The following is a 23885-nucleotide window of genomic DNA, read 5'->3' on the forward strand; positions in this document are numbered from 1 at the left end:
TTCGCATGGAAACCCTCCGACATGCCAGGTGTACCCAGGGAGTTGGCTGAGCACCGACTGCACGTGGATTCCACTGCTCGGCCTGTCCAAGAGCGCCTGCACCGGTCCGCCGCGCACAAGAGGAAGGCAATCGGGGAAGAGGTGGCCAAGCTGCTGGCAGCCAACTTCATTCGCGAGGTTCACCACTCCGAGTGGCTCGCCAATGTTGTCATGGTGCCCAAGAAGGACAAGTCGCTCCGAATGTGCATCGACTTCAAGCATCTCAATAAGGTCTGCCCGAAAGACCATTTTCCGCTCCCCCGCATAGATCAAATTGTCGATTCGACTGCGGGTTGCGAGCGTCTGTCATTTCTTGATGCCTACTCGGGCTATCATCAGATCCATCTGTATGGTCCCGATGAGTTAAAAACAGCCTTCATCACCCCATTCCGGTGCTTCTGCTACATCACAATGCCATTCAGTCTGAAGAATGCGGGAGCTACCTTTATGTGCATGATCCAAAAATGTCTCCTCGACCAGATCGGTCGGAATGTGGAGGCGTTTATGGATGATATCGTAGTCAAGTCACGCAAAGGTTCCGACCTGCTGACTGACTTGGCAGAAACATTCGCCAACCTTCATAGGTACGATATCAAGCTCAACCCCGCCAAATATTCATTTGCCATTCCCAGGGGAAAGTTACTCGGTTTCTTCGTTTCCGAACGAGGGATCGATGTCTACCCCGAAAAGATCGGGACCATCATCCGAATGGAGAGGCCGGTCAGAATACACGATGTTCCACGGCTCACAGGTTGCCTAGCGGCCTTGAGCAGGTTCATCAGTCGACTCGGTGAAAAAGCACTTCCTCTGTACCGACTCATGAAGAAATCAGATACTTTCGAGTGGACACATGAAGCCCAAGTCGCATTCGACGACCTCAAAGTCCTACTTTCCACCCAGCCGGTTCTTACTGCTCCGCTCAGTAAAGAGCCCCTTCTTCTGTATATCGCGGCTACAAATCAAGTCTTCAATACTGTTCTTACAGTCGAACGAGAAGAAGAAGGCAAAGCATACAAAGTTCAGCGGCCCGTGTACTACGTCTCCGAAGTCCTGACTCCTTCCAAGCAGAGGTATCCCCACTATCAAAAACTTATTTACGGGATTTACATGACTGCGAAGAAGGTGGCCCATTATTTCCAAGACCACTCGGTGTGTGTCGTTTCTGATGCTCCATTGTCGGAAATTCTCCACAATCGAGACGCGTCAGGCCGAGTGGCGAAGTGGGCGATGGAGATGTTGTACTGTGATATCAAGTTCGAGGCCAAGAAAGCTATTAAGTCTCAAGCTCTGGCTGACTTCATAGTAGAATCGGTAGAACAACAGCAACCGACCCACATCTACTCGGCCCATTGGACAATGTTCTTCGATGGGTCCAAGATGTTGAATGGCTCCGGCGCTGGCGTTGTGATCATATCGCCAAAGGGTGACAAGCTCAAGTACGTGCTACAGATACACGTTGATTCCTCCAACAACAAGGCAGAGTATGAAGCTCTCCTCTATGGGTTGCGTATGGCCATCTCACTCGGCGTCCGTCGCCTGATGGTCTACGGCGATTCGGATTTGGTGGTCAATCAAGTGATGAAAGAGTGGGACGTCAGGAACCCCACCATGACTACATACTGCAATGCAGTGAGGAAGCTTGAGAAGAAGTTTGAAGGTCTAGAACTTCACCATGTTCCAAGACTGAAGAACCAAGCAGCTGATGAGTTGGCAAAACTCGGATCCACTCGGAGACCAGTCCCGAGTGACGTCTGCCTCGAGCACCTCCACCTTCCCTCAGTCAAAGAAGATCCTTTCACAGAGGAGCCGGTACAACCAAAGAGTTCAACGGATCCGACTGAAGTCGATGTACCTGCTGTGGTTGACCTGGTCATGGAGATTCTTGCCGTCATCCCCGATTGGACTGTGCCGATCATTGCATATATCCTGAGGCAGGAACTACCAGAAGATGAAGTCCAGGCCAGGCAGATAGTCCGCAGGTCGAAGTCGTTCGTTGTCATTGATGGCCAATTGTACAAAGAAAGTATCTCAGGCGTTCTTCAACGATGCATCTCCCCAGAGGAGGGGCAGCTGATTCTGGAGGATATTCACTCGGGGACCTGCGGTCATCATGCTTCTTCGAGAGAAATCGTTGTCAGGCATTCAGGGTTGATTTCTTCTGGCTGCAGGCTAACGAGATGGCTAAAGATATGATTGACCGACATGAGGGCTGCCAGTTCTACTCCAACAAGTCCCACAAGTCGACGTCTGCGTTGAAGACGATCCCTCTTGTGTGTCCGTTTGCAGTGTGGGGATTAGATACAGTCGGACCATTCAAGACAGGCCAAGGTGGATACACACATCTGTTAGTGAAAGTCGACAAGTTCACGAAATGGATCGAAGCGAAGCCCATCAAGAAGCTCGACGCCTCAACAGCCGTCAAGTTTGTCAGGGACATCATCTTCAGATTCGGTGTACCTGACAGCATAATCACGGACAACGGGACAAACTTTGACTCGGACAGATTCAAAGGTTTCTGTACAAGCCAAGGCATCCGAGTGGATTTTGCTTCCGTAGCGCATCCTCAGTCCAATGGACAAGCAGAGCGGGAAAACGGACTTATTTTGCAAGGTTTGAAGCCCCGACTCCTGCGAGAGATAGGACATGCCGCTGGCGCTTGGGTTACCGAGCTACCTTCAGTACTTTGGGGACTTCGCACAACCCCGAACAGATCTACAGGGCGATCACTGTTATTCCTCGTTTATGGAGCAGAAGCGGTCCTTCCGAGTGACTTGCTTCACAATGCGCCACGAGTCGAACTCTTCTCCAAAGCCGAAGCAGAACAAGCAAGGCAAGACGGAGTGGATCTTCTGGAGGAGGAGCGCGAGATGGCACTAACTCGCTCAACCATTTATCAACAAAATTTGCGGCGTTTTCATGCACGCCACGTCAGAAGTAGCACGTTCCAAGCAGGCGACCTGGTGCTCCGAGTGGATCAGCAAAGACCTCACAAGTTGGCTCAGGCCTAGGAAGGACCCTTCATCATCTCCAAGGTGCTGAACAATGGAGCATACAGACTCTACAACATCGAGAGGGAGACAGACGAGCCGCGTGCATGGAACGGAGATCTCCTGAAGCGCTTCTACACGTGACCGTCGACTGAAGCAATGTAAAGAACAAGTATTGGTGAAATAATATAAAGCAGATTGAGTTTTTTGCAGGTTCAAAGTTCTTCCGCGGTCGCAGACTCCGGTCTCAAAAAAAAACTTAGCTGCGATCCAGAATCGCCTAAGTATTAACTTTCTCTGAGTGTGCACTTCACGTCACACTCGGGAGCTTAGCTGCGATCCAGAAATCGCCTAAGTATTAACTTTCTCCGAGTGTGCACTTAACGTCACACTCGGGTGCTTAGCTGCGATCCAGAATCGCCTAAGTATTAACTTTCTCCGAGTGTGCACTTAACGTCACACTCGGGGGCTTAGCTGCGATCCAGAATCGCCTAAGTATTAACTTTCTCCGAGTGTGCACTTAACGTCACACTCGGGGGCTTAGCTGCGATCCAGAATCGCCTAAGTATTAACTTTCTCCGAGTGTGCACTTCACGTCACACTCGGGGGGCTTAGCTGCGATCCAGAATCGCCTAAGTATTAACTTTCTCCGAGTGTGCACTTAACGTCAAACTCGGGGGCTTAGCTGCGATCTAGAATCGCCTAAGTATTAACTTTATCCGAGTGTGCACTTAACGTCACACTCGGGGGCTTAGCTGCGATCCAGAATCGCCTAAGTATTAACTTTCTCCGAGTGTGCACTTCATGTCACACTCGGGGGCTTAGCTGCGATCCAGAATCGCCTAAGTATTAACTTTCTCCGAGTGTGCACTTAACGTCACACTCGGGGGCTTAGCTGCGATCCAGAATCGCCCAAGTATTAACTTTCTCCGAGTGTGCACTTCACGTCACACTCGGGGGCTTAGCTGCGATCCAGAATCGCCTAAGTATTAACTTTCTCCGAGTGTGCACTTCACGTCACACTCGGGGGCTTAGCTGCGATCCAGAATCGCCTAAGTATTAACTTTCTCCGAGTGTGCACTTAACGTCACACTCGGGGGCTTAGCTGCGATCCAGAATCGCCTAAGTATTAACTTTCTCCGAGGGTGCACTTAACGTCACACTCGGGGGCTTAGGTGCGATCCAGAATCGCCAAAGTATTAACTTTCTCCGAGGGTGCACTTAACGTCACACTCGGGGGCTTAGCTGCGATCCAGAATCGCCTAAGTATTAACTTCCTCCGAGCGTGCACTTAACGTCACACTCGGGGACTTAGCTGCGATCCAGAATCGCCTAAGTATTAACCTTCTCCGAGTGTACACTTAACGTCACACTCGGAGGCTTAGCTGCGATCCAGAATCGCCTAAGTATTAACTTTCTCTGAGTGTGCACTTCACGTCACACTCGGAAGCTTAGCTGCGATCCAGCATCGCCTAAGTATTAACTTTCTCCGAGTGTGCACTTAACGTCACACTCGGGGACTTAGCTGCGATCCAGAATCGCCTAAGTATTCACTTTCTCCGAGTGTGCACTTAACGTCACACTCGGGGACTTAGCTGCGATCCAGAATCACCTAAGTATTAACCGTCTCCGAGTGTACACTTAACGTCACACTCGGGGACTTAAGGAATTAAACGGACCCTCAATGAGGCTCATGCAGATGTCAAAACAACTGACATGTTCCGAATGTTTGCCTTTGGCTTCACCAAGAAAGGCCAAACAAAAACTCGAGTCAACATTGCAACAGAAGAGCAAAAGATTCGATTCAAAGTTCAATCAAAGATAGTGGCTCGGTGTGGATCAAGCTTACCCACACCGAAACAAGAATGTGACGGCCAACAGTAGTGGCCAAAGTTTCTTACAGATAAACACTCGGCATATCGAGGATAAAAGTATTTTTACGCATCATCTGGATTAACACCAGGACTGGAGGGCTCTACGAACGTGTCCAGATCAATACCGTCGGCGATGCGGGTGGCACTTTCAAGGAAGGTTTCCATGAAGTCTTCGAATCAAAGTTTCTTCGTGTTGGCAACCTTCAACGTCTTCAGTTTTTCCTCGCGCACCTCCTTGCAATGGACTCGGACCAGGGACAGAGCAACATCTGCACCACAACGGGCTGCCGATTTTTTCCACGACTGCACTCGGTTCAGAATCTCCTCCAGTCAGGTCATCAGGTTCTCCATCTCCTGCCGCGACTCATCTTCTGGCCAAAGCTCCTTGTCGATTCGGCCGACGACTTCTCTGAGTCGACCGATGAAAGGACCAACTTTGCCCACGCGGATGTGCGCACGGAGCAGATCCCGATTGGCATCCTTGCCGAGTGGAACTTTCTCGAGAATCGACTGCTCCACATCAGTTGCTTCAGCTTCAGCGTCAAAGCAAAATTCTGCGACAACAGGACAAGCAGACAATAAGTGCCGAGTGTGACGCGCATAACACAACCACTAGGAAAGAGCAGGACTTACCAGCCAGACGCGTCATCATCTGCCGAGCCTAGTCGCTGACGTATTTCTCCTGTGCTCTGCACCGTTTGTTCAACACGTACATTTGTCCCATCAAAGCAGTCCTCTGTTTCCCCATCTTTTCCACTTCCTCAGACAACACCTTGTTCGCTTCACGCGCCTGCTACAATGACTTCTCTCGTCCCGCCAGGGCATCCTTCATGCCAGCCATTGCAAGCAGCGCCGCATCAAGCTCACCAGCTAACTGATTCTTCTCTGCCGTGAGAGTCTCATAGGCTGTTCCCATTTCACAAGTTTTCTGCCAGCAAATACCAAGGGACAATCAGAAAATCCAACAACAAAAGTCTAAGTTCTTCAGACCCCTGCCGACGCAAGCAGTCGACAGCGGCCTCGGGGACTACACCCAGTGGGTTCACTAAGAGTGACCCCACTGGCATGCAACTCAAGCAGGCCCGCCCTATTGAGATGCATGTTACCACCTACGCCTACGAGGCCAATACTACCCGACCTGAGTACAAATTACTCTCGGGGACTCTTACAGTAAGTGCACTCCGAGTGCCACAACTACGCGCACTCGGTCATGTTATTTACAGACCTGACCAAAGCAAAGACAATATGTATAAAGACAACTGCCGGTGCAAGCACTCGACAGAAGTCACGGGGACTACACCCACTGGGTTCACTCAGAGTGAACCCATTGCAAACAACAGCTGCTATCCAAAAACACCCAGTGGGTTACTAGAGAAAAGTAAATACTTACTAGCCCACTTACTCGGATATCATCCCGCAGCTCCAAGCTCTGCTGGTACAAGGACGCGACGGAGTCGTAGGCCCTCTTGGCTTCCCCAGCCATCAGCTCCGCCTGCACTATGGCTCCCTTGGCCGCTCCCACCTGCTCCTCCGGGAGACACTGGATGTTGAACTCGACATTCGACGAGCCTGGCATCGTCGGAAGTTCCTGAGGCATCCCGAGGTCCGCTCCAGTCGGCGCCTCAACCACCAGCGCCGGTTCAGTCGGCGGCGAGAGCAACAACAGGCGGAGCAGCCTCAGGAACGGGCTCCGTAGTCTGTTCAGCTCTCCCCTGATCGCCCTCGTCCATGCAAATCGACCCTGATAGACCGAACGACGCAAGATCTCAGAAAAAGAAAGAGGCAGAACCTATGATAGAATAAAACACTCGAAGTCACTACAACGCACCTGGCTGGGACGAGACGACGTTGTCCGTGTCCATGGGGTCATCTTCTTGGCGCGCCGGAGAGGTGGCAGAAGTAGCGACTCTGTCGAGTGAAATCCATTCGACCAATGAACAAGAATTCACTCGGATATCAGAAGAAATTAGAAGATCGATACACTTACATGGAGGTGACGGGGACAGCAACCCTCATCCGCGGCAGAGCCTTCCGAGGTTTGGACCCACTCGGTTTGGCCGCCTTGGAAGACTGACCCGCAGGCTCAGCGGCAGCATCCCTGGCCCTTTTGGTGCTCCGAGCACTCGGGACCACCGGGTCAGTGGGCGGAGCACTCGAAGATGCTGGAGGGGCCGAGGGAACGGCAGGCTCGTGTCGGCGCTTGGTCTGATGCTCTGTTTGCGGAGGCGGCGAGTCGTGCTCTTCGTCTTCCTCCTCTTCCTCGCTAGACTCTTCCTCCGACTTCCCGCTGTCGGAGGCATATTCAGCGCTCTCCACGCTGCCCTCGTGGCTGCCTTCCTCCTCCTCGGCCGGGTTCCCGTTCGAGATGGGAAAAAACCAGTTGGTCCACTCCTGCATAAAATTCAGTCGGCGACATTAGACATCACACATAGATTCAAGCAAACGATAGGATTAAGACAGTTCGGAGCACTCGACAAGTGCCACTCACCTGATTCAGAGGAGGATTATCCGTGCAGAATGGCTTCACTCGCCGAGATCCTTTGGGATTCTCGCAGGGGCCTGTGATCTGGAGCACCCACGAGGTCACCCTCTCCTCAGTCACGCCCACAACGTTGGTCCGAGTGGAATCCTCGGGCCCCGTATAATGCCACTTGGTGTGGTCGCGAGCCTACAGGGGTTGGATACGCCGACCGAGGAAGACCTCCAGCAAGTCTATGCCAGTGACCCCCTCCTGACGACATCTACGAGCGCCCCGGCAGAGGCTAGATGTCGTTCTTCTCCGCCCTCGTGAGCGCGAGTTGCTTAGGTGGGGCGGGCCGATCTAAGCTAAAGGGAGGCAGCCTGTCGAAGCATTCGGACAAGCGATATCCTGGCAGTAGAACAACGTCGACAGCCAGTTCCTGACCGACTCACTTAGCTGGAGGGCGGGATAACTGCTCCGACTCTTTTTCTGGAAACCTAGACCCCCGTAGAGCTGGAGAAGATGTGTTTTATCATCCGACTGGCTAAGTCGTTTGATGGTCTGGGATCTAGCAGAAAATATGTGCTTGAACAGCCCCCAATGGGGAGGACAGCCAATGAAACACTCGCACAGAACTATAAAGGCAGAGAGATGGGCAATGGCGTTCGGGTGAAAGTGGTGAAGTTGTGCCCCGAAGTGATTCATGATGCCCTTGAAGAAAGGATGCGGGGGCAAGGAGAAACCTCGATAGACGTGGCTGAGAAGCAAGACGTGCTCCCCCTCCCGGGGCGCCGGCTCGACCTCGTTCTCCGCCGGCAGCCTCCAAGTCTTGTGCACGATCATCCCGTGCTCGACCAGCTGCAGCAGATCCACCTCCGTCATCGTGGAGGGGAGGAAGTCGCCTTGAATCCACCCCGCCGGCAGTGGCCGCTGCCGCCGCTGAGCAGGAGCCGCCGCCTTCCCTTTCTTCTTCCTCGCCTCCATCTTGCTCGTCTGACCCTTGGTCATGGCGGAAACTGCGAGCTCGCGGGAGGAAGGGAGAGGGAAGAGTGTAGAGGCGCTGGAGGTGGCGAGAGAGACGGAGCAGGGGAAGGCAAGAGACGAGCGTAACAAAGAACCCTCGTCGCCGAGATTTAAGTAGGGCTCCGACTAGGTCGCTGGCGGGTGGGTCCGAAACCTTATCCCCCGACCCGCCGCGGCGATATTAGTGGACAGGTTGAAGGCGCGAGAATCGAGGCGTCAGGCGCTACTCGAGCGCGATGGCGTCATCCCCGCTGAGCGCGCGGAACCCGAAATTTGAGATCCCGGAAAATCCGCCGCTGTCAGTTGACCGGTCGCGTCAAAAGATGCCGCAGAAGCACTCGGCTTCCGACAGTCTGTTTCACGAGTACTTCCACTCGGATCGTTGGTGTAGCGACCCGACATAAAACGAGTCAAGCCTCTGTGTTTCTGTGCCATCCCTGGATCAGTATGCTGGCACACACAGTACATCAATGTATATATCAAAGTGCAATCACATGTAAATAGCGTAAAACGGATATATACCTTAAATATCTCAGCGGAAGCAGTCAAGGGAGTGGAGTCCCAATAAACACCAACGGCAAGTTGAGTGTAGACCGTAACCCTGAATCATACTCTTACTCGTCGAAGAAAAATATCTGCAACATAAGCCGTTGCAGCCGTGTAGGTCAGCATATTGGATATGCCGGCAAGTCACATCAGAGAGGGGTGAAAAGTAATCATCTATACTATATGCATATATGGCAGGTGGGGCTATAAGTTTTGCATAAAGCCAATTTTTCTCCTACATCAAGAGAGGGCTAAAAGCAAAATGTTACTACATTGTTGGTTGTTAACAAGATGGTTCCGCCAACCAATTCTCGTACCCATGTTGTCAATAATACCCACATCAATATTATTATTTGTGTTGAGAATTTCAGATAACTTCAGTTCCTTTGGCTCAAGTTGTCCATGACCGTGGACATGGCTAATCGATTAGGTTTGAGTACTCTGCAGAGTTTTGCACACGTTCCCCACAAGATTTGATCGCCTCCGTGTAAGTCCTCGCACTTCAGGGTGTTTGAAGACCGGATGATCAACACATGGTCTTTCAACGGGTCCCTCTGAATCCCTGTCGGTGCCCATCCATTCCTACTGTTCTTCTACATCTGCTAGCACCGCCTGTCCAGAGTCGCCGCGTTGTCCAACCAAGCCAGAGCCCATAATGACTTGTGGCTATGCAGGTAATCCTGGGGTCTTGAAAATATCCGTCCGTCCCTTTGAGCCTGGGTGAAGCTTTCCGCAGGATGTCATGGCCTGTCCAGCATCCCGGGTCATCCACTGGGTTCTCCAGGGAGCCGATCAACCGTCCTTCACCCAGAGTTGCATTTCGTCCGAGGTCTTGAAAATCTTGTCTTAACCGGTCTTGATTATTTAATCAACCTCGCGTCACTCGTGTTATGCACTCAACCGAAATCCCGTCTACTCAAGCATAGCAATATGAAATTTGTCGTCCCGGGGCCAAGTATCGGGGTTGTTGTGTGCCTACCACGTGGTACTACAATCTATACTAAAATTTCCAAGTACCTACTCAGCATGCAATTGGGCATAGGATGGTAGAACTACGATGCATAAAACATAGGTGATAGTATGATCAAAATGACTTGCCTGGTGATGTTGACGAAGAAGAATTTCTCGAGAAATAACTTGATAGACTACTCATCACTCTCCGATGAAATCTATATAACAAACATATCATTCACATAAGCACTCATACTAGCAATCATTCTAGCAATCAAAACAAAAGAGAGAGTGAATAAGAATCCGAAGGAAACTTCAAATAAGACTAGGGAGTCTTCTACTACGTCAAACACTAAATATTTTTTGGTCTAACAGAAAATAAAACACTAAAATAGAAAAAATAACAGAAAACAAAATATAAAATAACTAAGATAACAGAAGTAAAATTTACAAAACAATATTATTTTATAATTATTTTCAAAATAGGAAATCAAACTAGCAATGCAATCAATTCGCAAGTTAGTATAGAACTAGAATTGATTCCATGCAAACAAATAAGAATAAATAAAATAAAATTTTGTTGTTGTTCAAAAGTTACTGGTAAATATCAGAAAACAAAATATAACTTGTCACAATTACAAAAAAAACAAATTAAGAACAATTAATACAAAAGAAATAGCAAGAAAACAAAAAAGGCTAAAACAGAATCTGTTTTGCTTAAAACCCTAAGTAAAATTATATAAAAAAACTGAAACTTAAACTACTGAAATATATGATCAATAGGAAACAGCAGCAAAAAGAATCAAATTAAAAGCTATTTTTAAACTCCCGGAATAAGCAAAACAAGCTTTAATTCAAATCTGATCTAACTCAATTTTTTAAATCCAAACATAGAAAAATTATATATCTACAGAAACTGCATAAAATTTTTGATGCAGCGCAAAAAGAATCACCTAATTCGGGGTTATAGACTAATATATATGAATTTTCTAAGACTGCAATTTTCTGGAAAAAAAACTGCAATACGGGATTTCGTGAATCTCTCCATGGGTGACAGAGAGGAAGAACTCCGGCGAGGTAGCTGCTCCGGCAAGGTGGAGAGGTCGCCGGCGGGGTGGGGAATCGGCGGAGGAGTAGCACGGCAGGGGTGGGGCGCTGGAGAGGCTCGGCAGGGGTGATGGGGAAGCGCCACGAGACCTACTGTACTTCATTCTTGACAGGAAGATGAGGATGGTGGCGTCGTGGCTACGAGCATGGGAACGGGGCGTTTCTCGAGGGGAATGGAACGAGGAGGACGAGGGGATCCTTTATAGGTGGCGAGGAGGTGCTGGGAGGGAAGGAGATTCGCGAATTCCGGAAGGGGAGGATCTCTTGGTTCCTGCCATGGAAGTTCCTGGTAACGTGAATGACTAGAGGAAGGAGAAGATACTAAACGGGCCAGATTTGGAAAATCCTTAATGGGCCAGCTCTTTATTTCCTATTAAACGCGATTTCTTTCCTTTTTTCAAAATTAGGAAACTAAAACGATAAAAGGGAAATCAAATCAATTCGTAATATAGAGTTTCTATACACTAAAATTATCAAAAAAATAAAATCTAAATGATGGGCATTTTTCCACGGCCAAAATAAAAACTTAAAAAAAATGTTTTTCAAAAAAATCCCTAAAAGCATTATTTCTTTTTGCAATTATTTTCTCAAATTAAATTTTGGTTTTTTCTTGGCTCAAAATATTTCAATGAATGGCCCTGGTTTTTGGAGGGTCATTTTCCTCCGCTCTTTCTTGCGTGCAAGAATTTTGTCGGGGCATTTTCTTGAGGAAGAAAAATATAGAAGCAAGGGCAAATATTTTGAAAGGATTCAAATGCAAACTCCGTTCAAATTCTTTATAGTTGAAGAAGTCATGTCATCTTCTCTCTTTTCTTTTAAAAGATTGAATTTGAATTCATCGGAGATGGGGAAAGTCATTTTATTCCCTCTCATTCAAAAGTTTTTGAAAAGTTTCAAATTTCACACAAGTTTCAATCACTCAAGCAAACAAACAAACAATCTAATAATTATATTAACATTCCAAAAATTTATAATTTTGGGATGTTACAGTTGGTCAGAAGAGATAAAATGGATTGAGGCAAGCAACGCCCAAGCCAAACCCGCTCCAGTCGGATCCAAACTTCAAGCATCGCTTCGTCGTTTCAACCCCTATCCATTCGGGGACTAATGATGGGGTTATAGTCCTAGGGTAGGGTCATAGGCCTGTCATGTAGGTCCTACCCAAGGACTACCCCTCACATAGGACAAGGCCCTTAGTCAGTTCCGACTGAATTAAGGAGTCCCCATCATCCAGTCTGTAACAGGTCCTCGACCATCCAGTCGGAGATTAACATTCGGAGGATATCAAGCTAACCGAGTGGATACCACTCGGTACATCGTAACCCCTGGAGGAAATGGTCGTACGTTTCCAGGTGCATTTATTAGTATTTAGGGAGTATGTTACCTGTAACGTACACATTCAACCCCCACTACTCCACCCCTGTACCGGAACCGTTGTGGAGGGGAGCGCACTCTATATAAGCCACCCTCCCCCACTGGTAGAGGGGTTAGCAACTCATTGTATTCTATATTTCCACTCGACAACAAGCTCCCTGAGCACTGAGACGTAGGGCTGTTACCGCCACCGCAGAGGGGCCTGAACTCATACAACCTCGCCGTAGCTAAGGCTCTGCCCATCCTTTTCGTACCCTACACATCTACTGTCAGGCTTATACCCACGACACATAGCGTGCCGCTATCTCCATCATCTTGCTCATGGAGATGTCGCCTGTTCGACCGAACTTCAGGTACAGATCTCTGTACCGCACGCCTGCCTTGAAGGCGCAGACTGCTTGGTGCTCTATGACGTTCTCCACCATGTGGTAGAGGGTTGTCCAACGCTGGATGAAATCGCGCAGGGGCTCATTCTGCTTCTGGACACAGTGCTGGAGCTCCACGAGACCAGCAGGGTGTTTGCACGTCCCCTCGAAGGTCCTCACGAAGACTCGGGCCAGATCTACCCAGTTGTAGATGCTTGAAGGAGCCAACTGGTTCAGCCACGCTCGTGCCGAGCCGTCGAGCATCAAGGGGAGATGTTACATGGTGACCTGGTCGTCTCCACCGTCGATCTCGACTGCCACTCGGTAGTCGTCCAGCCACGTTTCTGGCTTGGATTCACCTGTAAACTTGCTGATTCCCGTCACCAATCGGAAGTTGGGAGGGATGTCAGCCGAACGGATGGTTCGACTGAAACACTCGGGGCCAGAGACGATGGTCCTGCTTCCACTCGGACGGTCTATATCGTGTCCATCGCGATGGGCCCGGCCCCTGTCGACCCTCCTCTGGGCGATATATCCTCTTGCGTCAGGTCTTGGATCATAAGTGTCACCGACCGAACGCCGATCATCATGATGTCGGGGCCCGTAGGGCCCACCCCACGGAGGGGTGCGTGAACGGCGACGATCTTCGGGATTCATGGAACGGCTGCCTCCCGTGTGTCGCTGATGAGAACCGGGGCTGTGAACTGATCGATGTGTGTTCGCGCGAACAGAACTATTGTGGATCCTGTTGTGAGACTGGGAGACCGCCGATTTTTGCTGCTGTGCCGTGTGCAGCAGGGCACGGATGTGCTCGATCCTTCTGCCAGCCTGTGAATCAGTTGGCTGGAGGGAATCGGCTATCTTGGCGGCGGCAGCCAGGTTGAGGACGGGTGTGCGGAACACCTCCACGTTGCTCTGACGAGTGCGCCGACTGGCAGAACGGCGGGGCTGACGGCGAGACCGGAGGTGTCACCGACCTCGTGCTCGTTCCGGTCGGTTTGGCGGGGACTTTCATGGGAGTTGGCCATGTGCACTTCGGCTGCAAGCCCGCGGCCCGCATACTCGAAAGGAAACTCAGTCGAAACTGAGTCCGAGCGCTGGGACGGCGGCGCTACTACAACCGACTCGAGGACCGCCACTTGTGAAGACGCGCTCTGGCGCGCCTGGGCGTGTTGCACCCAACACTGGAGCCGCGGACGGCGAGACCGCTTGTTGCGGCGCGCGACAGGGGCGAAGGTCGACACCGGAGCCGACTGCTGGAGAAGAAGGACGTCGCGGGCGCCGGCACGGAAGTGCGTAGCCCCGCGACTGGGGAGCGCCTCGACGTCGAGAGGAGCATCCCGAAGCCATGCCGAATCGTCGATGATGAAGGAGAGAGCGCCGAAGAGGATCTCGCGACCCATGCACAAATCTCCACCGGACGACATGACGAAAAGATGTAGTCGCAAACTCGCCGAAAAGTCGCTTAGACGCCTGTCCCACGGTGGGCGCCAACTGTCGTGGGTATAAGTCTGACAGTAGATGTATGGGGTACGAAAGGATGGGCAGAGCCTTAGCTACGGCGAGGTTGTATGAGTGCAGGCCCCTCTACGGTGGAGGTAAAAGCCCTACGTCTCAGTGCTCTTGGAGCCTGATGTCGAGTGGAGTATGGATTACAATGAATTGCCAACCCCAGCACCAGTGGGGAAGGGCGACTTATATAGAGTGCGCTGCCCTTCACAACGGTTCGGTGCACAGGGGTGGAGTAGTGGCGATTAACTGTCTACGTTACAAGTAACGTATGCCTTAAATGCTAATAAAGGTACATGAAAGCGTATGACCGTTGCCCTCCAGGGGGGTTAGGAAGTACAAAGTGGAATCCAGTCGGTACGTTTGATACGCTCCGAATGCTCATTTTTGACTGGATGATGGAGGAATCGTCACCGACTGGATGATGGAGGAATCGTCACCGACTGGATGATGGGAAGTCCATAATTCAGTCGGAACTGACTGGGGGCCTTGTCCCTTATGAAGGGTAGTCTTTGGGTAGGACCTATAGGGCAGGCCTGTGACCCTACCCTAGGACTATAACCCCATCAGATTGCCTCAACAACCTTGATCGAGTCTTGCAGAGATGTAGAGATACCAATCTTGTCTTGAATTGGGAGAAGTGCCACTTTATGGTTAATGAAGGCATCGTCTTAGGACATAAAATTTCTGAAAGAGGTATTGAAGTCGATAAGGCGAAGGTTGATGCAATCGAGAAAATGCCATACCCCACAGATATCAAAGGTATAAGAAGTTTTCTTGGTCATGCTGGTTTCTATAGGAGGTTCATTAAAGACTTCTCTAAGATTTCTAGGACTTTTACCAATCTCTTTCAAAAGGATATTCCTTTTGTTTTTGACGATGATTATGAGGAAGCCTTCAAAATACTTAAGAAGGCCTTGATAACTGCGCCGATTGTTCAACCACCCGATTGGAACTTACCTTTTGAAATCATGTGTGATGCTAGCGATTATGCTGTTGGTGCTTTCCTAGGGCAACGAGTTGATAAGAAGTTGAATGTTATTCACTATGCTAGTAAAACTCTAGAGAGTGCCCAAAGAAACTATGCTACTACGGAAAAGGAATTTTTAGCAGTCGTGTTTGCATGTGAAAAGTTTAGATCTTACATAGTTGATTCCAAAGTCACTATTCACACTTATCATGCTGCTATTAAGTAACTCATGGAGAAGAAAGACGCTAAACCTAGACTCATCATATGGGTTCTCTTGCTACAAGAATTTGATTTGCACATTGTCGACAGGAAGGGTGCTGATAATCCCGTAGCAGATAACTTGTCTAGGTTGGAGAATGTTCTTGATGACCCACAACCTATTGATGATAGCTTTCTTGATGAGCAATTGAATGTCATCAATACTTCACATAGTGCATCGTGGTATGCTGATTATGCAAACTATATCGTTGCCAAATATATACCACCTAGTTTCTCATAACAGCAAAAGAAGAAATTCTTCTTTGACTTGAGACATTACTTTTGGGATGATCCTCACCTTTATAAGGAAGGAGTAGATGGTGTTATTAGACGTTGTGTACCTCAACATGAACAGGGACAGATCCTACACAAGTGTCACTCCGAGGCCTACGGTGGACACCATGCGGGAGATAAAACTGCACACAAGGTATTGCAATCAGGTTTCTATTGGCCCACTCTCTTCAAGGATGCCCGTAAGTTTGTCTTGTCTTGTGACGAATGTCAAAGAATAGGTAATATCGAGAAACGTCAGGAAATGCCTATGAACTATTCCCTTGTTATTGAACCATTTGATGTTTGGGGCTTTGATTATATGAGACCTTTTCCAAAATCCAACGGGTATACTCATATCCTAGTTGCTGTTGATTACGTCACTAAGTGGGTAGAAGCTATCCCAACTAGTAGTGTTGATCACAACACCTCTATCAGGATGCTTAAAGAAGTTATTTTTCCTCGATTTCGAGTCCCTAGATATCTAATGACTGATGGTGGTTCACATTTCATTCATGGTGCTTTTCGTAAAACGCTTGCTAAGTACGACGTCAACCATAGAATTACGTCCCCTATCACCCTCAGTCCAGTGGTCAAGTAGAGCTAAGCAATAGAGAGATTAAACTAATTCTGCAAAAGACTGTCAACAGGTCTAGAAAGAATTGCTCTAAGAAGCTCGATGATGCACTGTGGGCTTATAGAACTGCCTATAAGAAACCCATGGGCATGTCCCCGTACAAAATGGTGTACGGTAAAGCATGTCATTTACCACTTGAGCTAGAGCATAAAGCTTATTGGGCAATCAAAGAGCTCAACTTTGATTTCAAACTTGCTGGTGAGAAGAGGTTATTTGATATTAGCTCACTTCATGAATGGAGAACTCACGCATATGAAAATGCCAATTTGTTCAAAGAAAAGGTTAAGAGGTGGCACGATAAGAGGATACAAAAGCGTGAGTTCAATGTAGGTGATTATGTCTTGCTATATAATTCTCGTTTAAGATTTTTTGCACGCAAGCTTCTCTCTAAATGGGAAGGTCCCTATATTGTTCAGGACGTATATCGTTTCGGTGCCATCAAGATCAGCAACACGGAAGGTAATTGTCCGAGAGTGATAAATGGGTAGAGAATCAAGCATTATATCTCAGGTACTCCCATAAATGTTGAAAGCAATATTATCAATACCATAACTCTGAAAGAATACCTAAGGGATATTTATCAGCCTGTTTCAGACCCCCGAAAACAAAGAGGTATGTGATTCGGTAAGAAAACAGACTCCAAAACTTTTCCAGTAGGATTTTTTCTCCGTTTTGGAATATTTGAAAAATAGAAAAATTTGAAGTAGTCCGGAAAGCGCACGAGGAGGCGACAAGCCTGCCAGGCATGGCCACCCCCTGGCCACGCCTGGGGGGCTTGTGGCCACCTCGTGTGCCTCCCGGACTCCGTTTTCTTACGGATACTCCTTCTGGTCTGGAAAAAATCATTATATATTCTCCCGAAAGGTCTGACCCTCTTATCACGCAAATTTCCTCTGTTTTCGTTTCGAGCCTGTTTTCTGCCGTAGATTTAGAGCAAGGATGCCGTCTCAGGAATCTGTTGGGGAGAACAGTTTCCCTCCAGTCTATGAAGAAGTAGATGCTGATCTAAAAAGAGTGGAAGTCACGGAAGCCAAGGGCAGAACTAAGGAGAAGAATCAGGCGTGGGACGAAGTACAATCTGTGTTCAACAAGGAAGAAGTTGAAGAAGTGGATTTCCTCCAACCCTACCTCCACCTATTGTCTCCATCCTTGATTGAACTCTTGAGGTTTTGTGAAACAACTCGTGCTCGCAATACTTATCTCACTCGTGAAGTTGTTTTGCTGGAGAAACATATCACAGATCTCCAAGGTATATATCAAAGATTGGTGGCCCTCTTGGAATCAAAGGACAAAACGACTCCATCACCATCACCTCCAAAGGAAAACAACTAAGCATGGGTATGGGCAATCCCCTTGGCTTGTGCCAAGCTTGGGGGAGTTGCCCCGGTATCGTACCACCATCACATCTTTTGCCTTTACCTTTGTTTTAGTTTGTTCCTTTTTGGTTTTATCTTTCTCTAGTAGAATAAAGGTCTTTGTGTTTTAGGCTTGAGTTTTGCTTTGTGTCACCCCCAATGTATTCGAGCTCCTGAAACATATAATAAAGAGTGTCTTAGTTAAGGGCCTTGCCTCATGCCATGATCAAGAGAATGATAAAAGAACAAAAGCATGAAGGATCATGTAATGATCTTATGGGAAGTGATGGCTTCACATATAAATAGAATATTGATTGAAACTTGTTGAGGGTAGACAAACTTAGACCTTGGTCATTGTTGCAATTAATAGGAACTGATAAAGAAGGAGAGGTTCACATATAAATATATCATCTTTGACACCATCTACGATTGTGAACACTCACTACTCTATTACATGCTTAGAAGTAGATGTTGGACAAGGAAGACAACATAATGAATTGTGTTTGCTTGGTTCCGAACAATGTTATATGACTAGAGATCCCTTAGTATGTGACGACTGCTTCCACCTCATATTAGCCAAACCTCCCGCACCAAGTAGACATACTACTTGTGCATCCATAAACCTGCAACCCAGTTTTGCCATGAGAGTCCACCATACTTGCCTATGGATTGAATAAGATCCCTCAAGTAAGTTGTCATCGGTGCAAGCAATAAAAATTGCTCCCTAATATGTATGATCTATTAGTGTGTGGAAAATAAGCTTTGTACGAACCTGTGATGAGGAAGACATAAAAGCGATAGACTGCATAATAAAGTTCTTTATCACAAGAGGCAATATAAAGTGACGTTCCTCCGCACTAAGAGGACACACATCCAAACCTGAAAAGCGCATGACAACCTCTGCTTCCCTCTACGAAGGGCCTATCTTGTACGTTTACTTTTTGCCCTTGAAAGAGTCATGGTGATCTTCACCAATTCCTTATTTCACCTTTATCTTGGCTAACGTCATATGCTAGGGAAAGATCTATATTCATATGTCAACTTGGAAGTAAGTATTCATGAATTACTATTGTTGACATTACCCTTGAGGTAAATGGTTGGGAGGCGAAACAATAAGCCCCTATCTTTCTCTGTGTCCAACTGAAACTTTGATCTCATGAGTACCACGTGAGTTGTAGCAATTGTAGAAGACGAAAGGATGATTGAGTATGTGGATTTGCTTTACAAGCTCTTATTTGACTCTTTCTGATGTTGTGATAAAATGCAATTGCTTCAATGACTAAAGGCTATCGGTTGTTAATTCTCGGTAAGTTTCTTGATCCATACTTTACTTTGTGAAGGAATTATCACTTTAGCATGATAATTGATATGATGATATTGTTGTTCTAATCTTGATCATGATGCCTGCATATTCATATCTTGTTTTGTCGACACCTCTCTCTCTAAACATGTGGGCATATTTATTGATCTCGGCTTTCGCTTGAGGACAAGCGAGGTCTAAGCTTGGGGGAGTTGATACGTCAATTTTGCATCATGCTTTCATGTTGATATTTATAGCTTTTTGGGCTGTTATTACACTTCAAGGTACAATACTTATGCCTTTTCTCTCTTATTTTGGAAGGTTTACATGAAGAGGGAGAATGCCGGCCGCTGGAATTCTGGCCTAAAAAGGAGCAAGTTTGAGATACCTATTCTACGCAACTCCAAATGCCGTGATAATCAACGGGGATTTTTTTGGGATTTATAAAAAATACTGGGCCTAAGGAGTGCGAGAGGGGTGCTAGCAGGTGGCCACAAGCCTGCTACGCGCGGCCACCCCCCTGGCCGCACCTAGGGGGCTTGTGAGCTCCCTGCTGGCCCACTAGCCCCCCTCTTTTGCTAAAAGAAGGGTTTCGGTCTGGAAAAAAATCAGGAGGAGGCTTTTCGGAGGATTCGCCGCCGCCACGAGGTGGAACTTGAGCAGAACCAATCTAGAGCTCCGGCAGGACGATCCTGCCGGGAAAACTTCCCTTGCGGAGGGGGAAATCGTCGCCATCGTCATCACCAACACTCCTCTCATCGGAGGGGACTCATCACCATCAACATCTTCATCAGCACCATATCATCTCCAAACCCTAGTTCATCACTTGTAACCAATCTCCATCTCGCGACTCTGATTGGTACTTGTAAGGTTGCTAGTAGTGTTAATTACTCCTTGTAGTTAATGCTAGTTTGATTACTTTGTGGAAGAGTTTATGTTCAGATCTTTGATGCTACTCATTACCTATCTGGTCATGAATATGATTATGCTTTGTGAGTAGTTACTTTTGTTCCTAAGGACATGGGATAAGTCATGTTATAAGTAGTCATGTGAATTTGGTATTCGTTCGATATTTTGATGTGTTGTATGTTGTTTTTCCTCTAGTGGTGTTATGTGAACGTGGACTACATAACACTTCACCATTATTTGTGCCTAGAGGAAGGCATTGGGAAGTATTAAGTAGATGATGGGTTGCTAGAGTGACAGAAGCTTAAACCCTAGTTTACGCGTTGCTTCGTAAGGGGCTCATTTGGATCGACTAGTTTAATGCTATGGTTAGACTTTGTCTTAATTCTTCTTTCGTAGTTGCGGATGCTTGCGAGAGGGGTTAATCATAAGTGGGAGGCTTGTCCAAGTAAGGGAAGTACCCAAGCGCCGGTCCACCCACATATCAAACTATCAAAGTAACGAACGTGAATCATATGAACATGATGAAAACTAGCATGACAGAAATTCCCGTGTGTCCTCAGGAGTGTTTTCCCTCCTATAAGACTTTGTCCAGGCTAGTCCCTTGCTACAAAAGGGACTGGGCCACTTTGCTGCACTGTTCTTACTTTTGTTACTTGCTACTTGCTACGAATCAGCTCACCACACAACTATTTGTTACCGATAATTTCAGTGCTTGCAGATATTACCTTGCTGAAAACCACTTGTCAGATCCTTCTGCTCCTCGTTGGGTTCGACACTCTTACTTATCGGAAGGACTACGATAGATCCCCTATACTTGTGGGTCATCAACGAACTACACGATCTTGTGCTATGCTTAGGATTGGGTCTTGTCCATCACATCATTCTCCTAATGATGTGATCCCGTTAGCAACGACATCCAATGTTCATGGCCAGGAAACCATGACCATCAATTGATCAACGAGCCAATCAACTAGGGGATCACTAGAGACATGGTGTAGTCTATGTATTCACACATGTATTACGGTTTCCGGTTAATACAATTATAGAATGAACAATAGACAATTATCATGAACAAGGAAATATAATAATAACCATTTTATTATTGCCTCTAGGGCATATTTCCAACAGTTCTTTAGTTATGCATTTTATGCCTTTATGCTTCATCTTATTCAAGTGGTGTGGTGAAGATGTCCACACATAGACCACATTATTTCCTTCCTTGTCTTACCTGATTTGGTCAATGATATGAACAATGACATAGTATGCTAATTCTGTTTTAAAGAGTGTATCTTAATTTTCCTATATGAAATGTGATTGAATTGATATACATAAACAATGGTTGTCTATATAAATGCAAAACCTGTTATCCTCCGCTTATTTCTCTTTTCGAATACTAACACTGATATGTGGGGAAAGGATCCTAAAGATAAGACAGTTAGACATACCCATTGTGTCTCGTTGTTACAACAACTACAACTAAAAAAGGACAGACCGAGTGCATAGAAGCTCCCACACAAGGTGGGGTGTGGGGAGGGATCATAGGAACCTAGTCTTACTCCTGCGAAGTGCAATGCACTGAGGCTCGTTCGAACCCAGGAACTCTTGGCACAAGAGGAAAAATATCTTGAAGATAGCGCGACAACCCCGAAGTCATGTGTGGAAGTAGTGTTCAAGATAGTCATCAATACTAGTGAAACACGCTTAGTAAAGTCATCTCCTAAAGTAGTTTAACTTTTTTAATCTCAACTCTAAGCAAAAAAATGGTACAACTCTGCCCCTATAGAAGTTGAATGTCCTAGGAAAATTGCGGAGAACTCTAACACACATATAATTGTTCACCAGCTAGAATTGGGGGGATATAAGCGTAAAAAAAGCACAATCTAATTAGATTGCTTAGTTGCACGTGCATCAACTTCGGTGCAAGTTTATCGTTTCTTAAGTTCTGTTCATATGGAGTCAAACTCTAGACTTATTTGGTTTGTTGCATTTATTAGCATTGTAGCGAACTTGCATGCACAATGGATGTAATACATGTAATTTTCTACTATAGAGTGCATGTATATTCTTAATTATTGTATTCTAGCAGTCCGCTAATGGGACGAATATATTGTTATTCGTTAATGAACCAAAATAACCACGAGTCAAAAAGTGACCAGAATAATAATGGGCCATAAATGACCCAAGAGATACAGAGGACATAAATGGGTGAAAAGAAATAGAGACCACAAATTGGCCGAAAGCACCATGGTTAGTGAATGGGTCAAAAGACACCATGGGTTGCTAATGCATGGAAAGATATCGTGGGCCATAATGGTCTCAAATGAATCACATGCTTTAAATGGGCAAAAGCCACCGTGGGCTGAAAATGAGTGAAAGACACTACGTGCCATAAAATGGGCTGAAAGTCATTTTGGACCAGAAACGAGCAAAAGACACCATTCACTTTTAATGAGCGAACATACACCATAGGCCACATATGACCAAAAGACAACATGCAGCGTATGGCAAATGTATCAGTGGATCAAAATCATGGTGAATGACTCACACGTCAGTAATGGGCTAAATTCCCATAGATCCTAATGGGTCGTACGCATCCAGGACATAAATGGGTGTTCGTAAGTAGGTTGTTGAGGGGGCATTCCATGTGCAAGATCTGTCAAGTTTTGATAAAGGACCTTAAGACTAAAACATACCTTTGATTAGGCTGTCCTTTTGTCTAAATGTGCCTCTATTTGGATGTGACATGCGCCTTTACTTTATAGGCTCATGTAGCATGTTGTACATGCAACATTTGCTATAATTAGTTGCCGATGTGTGGTTCCATTGGACCAGTAGAACGCTGATGTGTGGCTCCATCCAACCAATAGAACACCAACACATGGTGGATAACTAGGAGGTCACACCATTAATGGGTATCAGATCTGGAACCCGCAACTGATAGCTTGATGGAGCTTCAATATGCTAGCCGCCACGTATCTATTACACTTGATTAAACACTTCTATGACACTCAATTTTCTATCATGGAAGTGCACACTTCCATGATGTAGAAGCATCGGTGATTCTACTGGACAGGCTTCAACAGGATGAAGCCTACACTCTGAAATTAAAATCCTGCCTATCCCAACCTATCTTAGCCTAGCTTGAGCCTATCTTATCCTAGTTTCAACCATGTACTGAAGTTGGTCCTGGCCTTCAAATTCATCCTAGATTCGCCACTGTACAAAAGTGACCGTTGTCATGGAATATATATCTATGAAATCATACATATAATTATGTCATATGTGTCATAATACTATCACAGATGCACATCGCTGATAAAAAAATGGAACCTAGATAGTCTGACAATCGAGTACCATCATAAGTGTGTCATTCTTTGTAGCGTGACATACAAATACTCTGTGAGTGACACCTTTAACGTCACCGACCTAACGACAATGATATTGATCAAACGACAGACCTTCACCGGGTGGGTGGAGGTGTTCTAAATATGCCCTAGAGGCAATAATAAAGTTGTTATTATGATGTTTCCTTGTTCATGAAAATTGTTTATTATCCATGCTAGAATTTTATTGATTGGAAACTTAAATACATCTGTGGATACATAGACAACACACTATCCCTAGTGAGACTCTAAAGGACTAGCTCGTTGATCAAAGATGGTCAAGGTTTCCATATACATGAGTTGTCATTTGATAACGGGATCACATCATTAGGAGAATGATGTGATGGACAAGACCCAAACTATGAACATAGCATATGATCGTGTCAGTTTCTTGCTATTGTTATATGCATGTCAAGTATCTGTTCCTATGACCATGAGATCATGCAAGTCACTGACACCGGAGGAGTACCTTGTGTGTATCAAACGTTGCAACGTAACAGGGTGACTATAAAGGTGCTCTAAAGGTATCTCCGAGGGTGTCTAGTGGGTTGGCATGGATCGAGACTG

The sequence above is a fragment of the Hordeum vulgare genome, chromosome 3H (genome assembly GCF_904849725.1).
Source record: "Hordeum vulgare subsp. vulgare chromosome 3H, MorexV3_pseudomolecules_assembly, whole genome shotgun sequence".
Taxonomy (NCBI): Eukaryota; Viridiplantae; Streptophyta; class Magnoliopsida; order Poales; family Poaceae; genus Hordeum; species Hordeum vulgare.